Source organism: Euwallacea fornicatus, chromosome 20 (assembly GCF_040115645.1).
Source record: "Euwallacea fornicatus isolate EFF26 chromosome 20, ASM4011564v1, whole genome shotgun sequence".
NCBI classification, from domain to species: domain Eukaryota; kingdom Metazoa; phylum Arthropoda; class Insecta; order Coleoptera; family Curculionidae; genus Euwallacea; species Euwallacea fornicatus.
The window spans coordinates 3,832,730-3,840,393 of NC_089560.1; the positions used below are offsets into that span (position 1 = coordinate 3,832,730).

The following is a 7,664-nucleotide window of genomic DNA, read 5'->3' on the forward strand; positions in this document are numbered from 1 at the left end:
AGAATTCGAATCTCTAAAGAAAATCGAGCGTTACTTTCGAAAAGAAGGCGATTCAAAAAAAAATTGACATTAAAAGTTGGGGTACCGGAAATATTCAGACTTCTTCATTTTCGGCACTTTAACTTTCTCATTTATCGACATCGTCAAAAGTCGAGGTACCGAAAATAAAGGGGGTCTCGATATTTTCCTTTATTTTCAGTAGATCTTCCCGGTTACAAGATATTGGCTCGTTTCACTTATCTAGAATCATCACCGCGTACGATTCATTTTTATTTTATCCATTATTATTTTTTCCTTTTCTTTAATTTATCAATTCTTTTAATTTTTACACACACGCCAGAGAAGCACAAGGGTCGTTCAGCTTTTCCATTATTCTTCGATATTAATAACTAGACAGACACTAACCAACGAAAGACACTAAGCACTAGACAACTCTTGTCCCTTTCGTGGGTTTCTCGCGACTACGTCTGCAATCGAAGAGTTATCCCGATCGCGGTATCTTCACCCCTTTTCATAGAAACAAACGCCCTAAAGACCGAACATAGACATAGACATAGACATAGACACAAACACTATTATTCACCGACATACATATACATTTTTAAAAATATTTTTATTAATGTTTTTTTTATTTGATTTGTATAATTTGTATTACTTATTTATTAATTAGTTTTTTTAATTTCTTATTTCTTTTAATTATTATTTTATTTTTCACTCTTATTATTTATTCATTTTTTTTTTAATTTGATTTGTATAATTTGTATTGTATATAGGATGAGTCAGGAGGATCGTACCAAACTTCAGGAGTGTCGTGCATGAAAAAAAAAATTCAAACGTTATCCGATTTTCGTTTGTTTACAAGTTACGGCGTAAATCAAATTATAAATTAACGTTTGGATATCATAGTAAATGTTGGGTAGTGGTGTGAGGTCTGGAGACCTCGAAAGCCAACTAATACATCAAAATCACCAATACCAAAAGTACGTTTATGGTAAATAGAATCCTAGTTAAAAAATTCGATTTACGCCATAACTCGCGAACAAACGAAAATCGGATAACATTAGAATTTTTTTTTACATTTATTTTTCATGTCTAACACGCTCCCGAAGTTTGGCACGATCCTCCCGACTCACCCTGGATATACAGGATGTCCCACAAGTGTTTCATTACATTTCAGTGGGTAATAGTACATTGAAAAATATGACTCCCCATATAAACCATATTCCAATAATGCTTCATTAAGAAGATACAGGGTGTTAAACTTAAAACACACCTGGAATATTTCAACGTATCAGAGTATCAACGAACAGGCGAGCTCGATTATGTATTGAACAATTTCTATAACGTTATAGCAAATTAATAATATTTAAAACAAACTTAATATTATTAAAACCATTTAGAGAATATCGTGCACATAGACGGTATTCAATTTTTTACTGGCAAACGATACGTCGGACGAAAAAGAGTCGAGCGAGCATTTTTCTTCTAAACGAAATTAAACTTCTAAAAATAATTTTTATTTTGATAAAAAGCAGTGGCGCACCATGTTTTTCTTTAAAAATGTGCCGAGAGGTGTCCATACGCACGTCACTGGCGAAACGAAAACTAGCCCTTTTGCATAAATAAATGCGTCTACATTAACTCTCAAAACATGCCAAATTTCACTTACACATCTCAAACGGTTTCGAACATATTACCCTGTATCTTCTTAACGAAGCGTTATTGGAATATGGTTTATATAGGGAGTCGTATTATTTTCCAATGCACTATTACCCACCGAAATATAATGAAACACTTGTGGGACATCCTGTCTATTTTTTGTCGTAAGGACCTCCTTCCGATTTCAAGATATCTGTTTTTGTACCCCTTAACTAGAATCACGCTGTACTCTTGAAATTTTTTTGTTTTTTTAACTTTGATTTGTATAATTTGTATCATATATATATATGTCGGAGATTTATCAGTTCTGAAGTGTGGAAATGTACAACGTGAGTTAGCAATAAGGGCCATTCGTGAAAACCAGGACGAACAGGTACCATTGGAAATGGAATGGGAATCGCGAAGAAGACAATAATTAAAAAAAAAGAAGGTAGCCGTCGAGCAGTAGTGAATTCGTGAGCCTCGTTTTTATTTTTTTATCATACCATCAATCGATACGAATTAGGAATATTCTTCATCATCGATAATTTTGATTGTTTCATTAAATAAATTGACGGTAAGGCAAGACTAACGAATTCACTTCCCTTCTTTTTAATTACTGCCTTCACAGTTTCCATTCCCATTCCCCGTGGTCCTCTCGACTCAAGGGAACGGTACTCGTTCGTCATGGTTTTTGCCACGGACCGAAACTTCACACACGGCCCTTAATTGCGTCGGTAATAGTGACTAGTGACCTCGTCCTACGTTCTCTTCATCTCCACGATAAACCCGTCAACCTGTTCTTCAGCCTCATTGCTAACTCAAATTTTACATTAAAAACTTAAGAACTAACAAATCTCCGACATATATATGTCAGAAGAAAGAAACTTCTTCTTATAGCGAAAACAAAAAAACACAAGTTTGTGAGGGACTTCTTTATTTGCCAACGATTGAGAATGGAATGCCCCCTCGCAAGGTGTCGGAGTCATTCCCCGGGTATCTGTTTTTCCCATCCAATAAACCTGCCATACCATCCACATTCTTCCCACGTTTCCTCTTTATCTTTTAACGTAACGATCTACTTTTACAAGTACAAGTTTAGTCCATTTCCAAGGGAACACTCACAGGTGCTTGTGACATACCACATATGCCCAAGGATAAGATATAACACTATCCTTGCAAGGTGGCAGGTTTATTGGTTGCTTTGAGTGAATTAATAACTAACCCCGTGTCACTTTACTTTATGAAAGCTACATATACATATTTTTTAAAATATTTTTATTAATGTATTTTTTATTTGATTTGTATAATTTGTATTACATATTTATTTATTCATTTTCTTTTCTTTATTTTTAATTCTTTCTCTTTTATCATTTTTTTAAAATTCTTATTGTCTATTTTTATTTTGTAATTCTTATTTCTTTATTTTTAATTTTTTCTCTTTCAGTTTTATTATCATTTTTGTTTTTTAATTTATTGTTTTCTCTTGATCATTTTTTATTTGTTGCTACTTATTGTTTTCTTAATTTTTCCTCTTTCTAATTTTTATATTTCATTCTTTTTCTTTATCATTTCTTTTTATTTTAAATATTTTTATTTTTTTCTCTTTGGTTTTTAATATTCATTTATTTTTCTTTAATTTTGTTTTCTTTCTTTTTTCTTCAATTTTTTTATTATTAATATTCTTAACTTTATTTTTTATTCTCTTTCTTTTTTATCATGTTTAATTTTTATAATTTCGTTTCTATATCTTTTTTTCTTTACTTTTTTCATTGTTCATTTTATGTTCTTTATTTTTTTTTATTTCGTTTTCTTATTGTTCATGTTCCTTTCTTAATTGTTTTATTTGTTATTCTCATTCTATTTCCATTTTTTAATTGTTATTTTGTTGTTTCGTTTTCTTATTATTCATGTTCCTTTCTCTTCTTTATTTGTTATTCTCATTCTATTTTTAATTGTTATTTTGTTCTTTCGTTTTTATAATCTTTTTCTTTACCTTTTTAATTGTTCATTTTCTTAATTTTTATTTTTTTCCTTTGTTTTTATTATTCATGTTCCTTTCTTAATTTTTATTTTGTTCTTTCGCTTTTATTATCTTTTTCTTTACTTTTTTGATTGTTCATTTTCTTAATTTTTATTTTTTTCCTTTGTTTTTATTATTCATGTTCTTTTCTTAATTTTTCATTTTTATGTTTTTCTTTCGTTTTTCTTTTCGTTTCTTAATTTTTATTCTTTCTCTTATTTTCTTCATTTTTATTATCAGTGTTTTTATTCATTATATTTTCTCATTATTTAGATTTCTAACTTTCGTTCCTTAATTTTTTTTAATATTCAATTTTTAATTCATTTTCTTTCTTTTATCTTTTTAATTGTTTATTTCATTTCTTAATTTTTATTCTTTCTTTTTTTATTATTTTCTTTTCTGTACTTTTTATTCTTTTTCTTTCATCATTTTTTTTTGTTTAATTGTTTTTTTTTAATTCATATTACTTTTTTATTTATATTTTTAACATTCTTTCTTTATTATTATTTTTATATATTTATTTTAATTTTATCTTTATTGTTCTTTTTTTTTTGTTATATTTCTTTTCTTTTATTTATTCTTATTATTATAAGGTTTTTTAATTGTTATTTGTTTAATTATTGCTATTTTGTTGTTTTGTTTGTGGAATTGTATTTTTGCAATAAGAAACAAAGAAAAAATACCTCCAGTTGTTTTACTTAGCATTAAGAACCCGGGTTGGTAAGAAAACAAAGAAAAGAAGTCAGGTTAGTTTAGAAAACAAACAATAAACAACCCGGGTTAGTTTAGAAAAAAAAAGCTCAGGTTAGTTCAGAAAATGGAAAAATAGAAACGAATCCATGTCAAAAAATTAAAATATTTTGAATTATTCTAACTGATTTGAATTGGTATCTGTCTCATTTCCTTCTTTCTTTTCCAGGGATGGATCTCTGAAGCTGAAGATGAAGTTGCCAAGTGCGAGGACCGACTTAATGTGGCCAGAACAATAGTGAGTGAATAGTGAAATAGTGAATCAGTGCCTTTTCTCGGAGGATTACATCTGAGTAAGTCTACTTTTCTACTTTTCTGTCTTTGCCTTTTCTGCCACCAAAGTAGGTACGGGACAGAACGGACCCTTCCTTTTGCCTTCATCCGGGATTTACCGGTAGAACCACCCAATCCAATCCAATCGTATCGAATCGTAAAAAAGCGAGCACGAGCACACGAGCAGTACCGGAGGGCAATCTCAGAGGGAGCCGACGGTCACAAGTCGGAAAGTTAACGGGGAATCCTCACAACAGAACAAAGGAATAATTCGCCATTCCTTATTTCTTTGTTCTCGAATCAATCCACTAGTTTCAAAAGGAAAGATGCAGATTCAAACGTTTAGAGTGAAAGTGAAAATATATAGGTACGTCGTGTCGTCCACGAAATCCTCCTCGAATCGTTCGTTCACACAAGGGGGCTCAAAATGGACGTCGAGGTACACAAGGTAAGAACCCGAAATAAAACTTCAACAGGGCAAAGAAGAGGAAAACTTGGCAGCAGCAAGGAGGCACACCAGTGGGAAGTGGCTCGATATGGTTATCGAAGCTGGAGGTAGTGAGGGTGTCACCTACAAATGGTAGGGGGCGACTCGCTAAAATAGGTAAAACGTAGGGTTCACAGGGCGGAGCACCTCAAATCCTGGGGACCTAGAAAGAAGATTGCACCACCAACTTCAAGTTTAAGGTTCTCGAAGAACCTTAACGAGCAAGCAAGCAAGTGGTACAGGGAAATTTTGGACAAAAATTTCCACATTTGCCTAAATTCGCTCCTCATCAATCGATTCACACATCTAGCTTTTACAAAAGACACACTTTAACACATTTTCAGTAGGTAGGTAGGTTTAGCTCGACCAGAACTTTGATTCGAAACAGTCTCAGTTACTAGCAAAGAGGTAAGAGGGCATTATTTGCTCCCTTTAGCAAACAAGTTACATATAACATATTTTTTACATGGGTTCTCTATGACAAGATCAAGGGGGGCCAGGGACATATCGAAGTTTTCTTTATCGACTAAAGTAAATTTGTAAGCAAAGTAAAAAGGAGCAGGAACACGGTGGAGAAGAAAAAATCTAAGGTAAGCACAGAAAGTTAAAGTCGATTTGTATTCGAATATCGAGTGCTTATTTCCAACATAATACAGGGAATTAATTTAGGAAGGGCCTCGTCAATTGTTGTTAGAATGCAGTCAGAAAAAATATTATAATAAATTCAAAGTGTGTATTACATTACATTAAAAACTAAATTTTTCATTTAAAAAAATAGGCACTCGTCCTTTTAACAATAAATAATTCCTTCGATACATCACCAATTTTTTTTTTTCCTTAACAGCACAAATGTTACAAGCCTTTTTAGGTTAACCAAAGGATATAAAAAGAGGAGGAGGAGGAGGAGGAGGATACGACGATAGGAGCAGCACAAAGACAAAAAACAACAGCAACATAACTTCGAGACTCTGCAGTGGATAAGGAGGATTCAACAAGAACAGAAAGAAGATTTTCTCACAGCCGATTCACGTCACGTACAGAGAAGAAATATCCTAGGTACAAGATCGTTCACGCCATTTGACAATAATTTTCCAGTAATTTCAAAACTCATCATAGTATTTTGTAAAAACGTAACTTCAATATTTTAATCTCTCTAACGTTCAAGTCGATTACAATACATTCCACAGAGTATCTGATATGGCGTGAACGACCCCGTATTTAAGTTTAGATTAAGCATTTTTCGGGTTAGTCATTATTCGTGAAGGTTCGGGAAATGAAAAAATGGGAGCTAAAGTACACGTTTTCCTAGTAACTTTTTCTTTTCTAATTTTTTCGATCGTTCGGCTCTCTAACAATTCACCCGGTCGTTTATTTATATTTGTTTGAATTTCTTCATCGTCATAATAATTTAGATTCACAAGTTACTGTACAAGTTACCTCAGAAAATATATCAGTTTAAGATGGCTCCTCTAACAGAACGGTTTTTTAAAATTTTTTTCCTCTTTTATTAATATCATTTTTTATTTTTCAATTCTTATTTTTTTCTTAATTTTTTCTCTTTGAGTTTTATTATCATTTTATTTTAAATTTATTGTCTCTTGATCAATTTTTTATTTGTTGCTACTTATTGTTTTCTTAATTTTTCCTATTGCTAATTTTAATATTTTATTCTTTTTCTATATTTATCATTTCTTTTTATTTTAAATATTTTTGTTTTCTTTCTTTTAGCTTCAATTTTTTTATTATTAATTTTCTTTTCTTTTTTATCATGTTTAATTTTTATATTTTCGTTTCAGTTATCTTTTTTTCTTTACTTCTTTCATTGTTCATTTTCTTTTCTTAATTTTTATTTTATTCTTTTTTTTTGTCTTTTGATTTTTATTCTCATTCTTTTTTCATTTCTTAATTGTTCATTTTTATTTCTTTCGTTTCTTATTATTCATGTTCCTTTCTTTTCTTTTCTTTATTTGTTATTCTCATTCTATTTTTAATTGTTATTTTGTTCTTTCGTTTTTATAATCTTCTTTTCTTTACCGTTTTAATTGTTCATTTTTTTTCTTTCGTTTTCTTATTATTCATGTTCCTTTCTTAATTTTTATATTTGTTATTCTCATTCGTTTTTTAATTGTTATTTTCTTTCGTTTTTATTTTCTTTTTTTCATTGTTCATTTTCGTTTCTTAATTTTTATTCTTTCTCTTTTCTTTATTTTTATTATCAGTGTTTTTATTCATTTAATTTTTTTTTCTTTATTTAGATTTCTAACTTTCGTTCCTTAATTTTTTCATTATTCAATTTTTTAATTCATTTTCTTTCTTTTATGTTTGTAATTGATTATTTCATTTCTTAATTTTTATTCTTTCGTTTTAATTCTTATTCTTTTTCTTTAATTTTTTTCTTTTCTGTATTTTTTTTAATTCTTTTTCTTTTATCATTTTTTTGTTTGCTTAATTGTTTTTTGATTCATATTACTTTTATTTATTTATTTTTTCTTT

General features: G+C 30.0%; 1 long non-coding RNA gene across 3 annotated transcripts; it reads left to right on the forward strand.

The window, feature by feature from the left end:
* Positions 1-4,623: 4,623 nt before the first annotated feature.
* Positions 4,624-6,789, forward strand: LOC136345493 (uncharacterized). Of its 3 annotated transcripts, none has more exons than XR_010733155.1 (3): positions 4,624-4,704; positions 4,754-5,761; positions 6,016-6,789. It is a non-coding gene; the product is annotated as an uncharacterized lncRNA (long non-coding RNA). The 3 variants fall into 3 exon arrangements; XR_010733153.1 differs by having other exon boundaries at positions 6,040-6,789; XR_010733154.1 differs by having other exon boundaries at positions 4,628-4,704; positions 4,757-5,761; positions 6,040-6,789.
* The last annotated feature ends 875 nt before the right edge of the window (positions 6,790-7,664 follow it).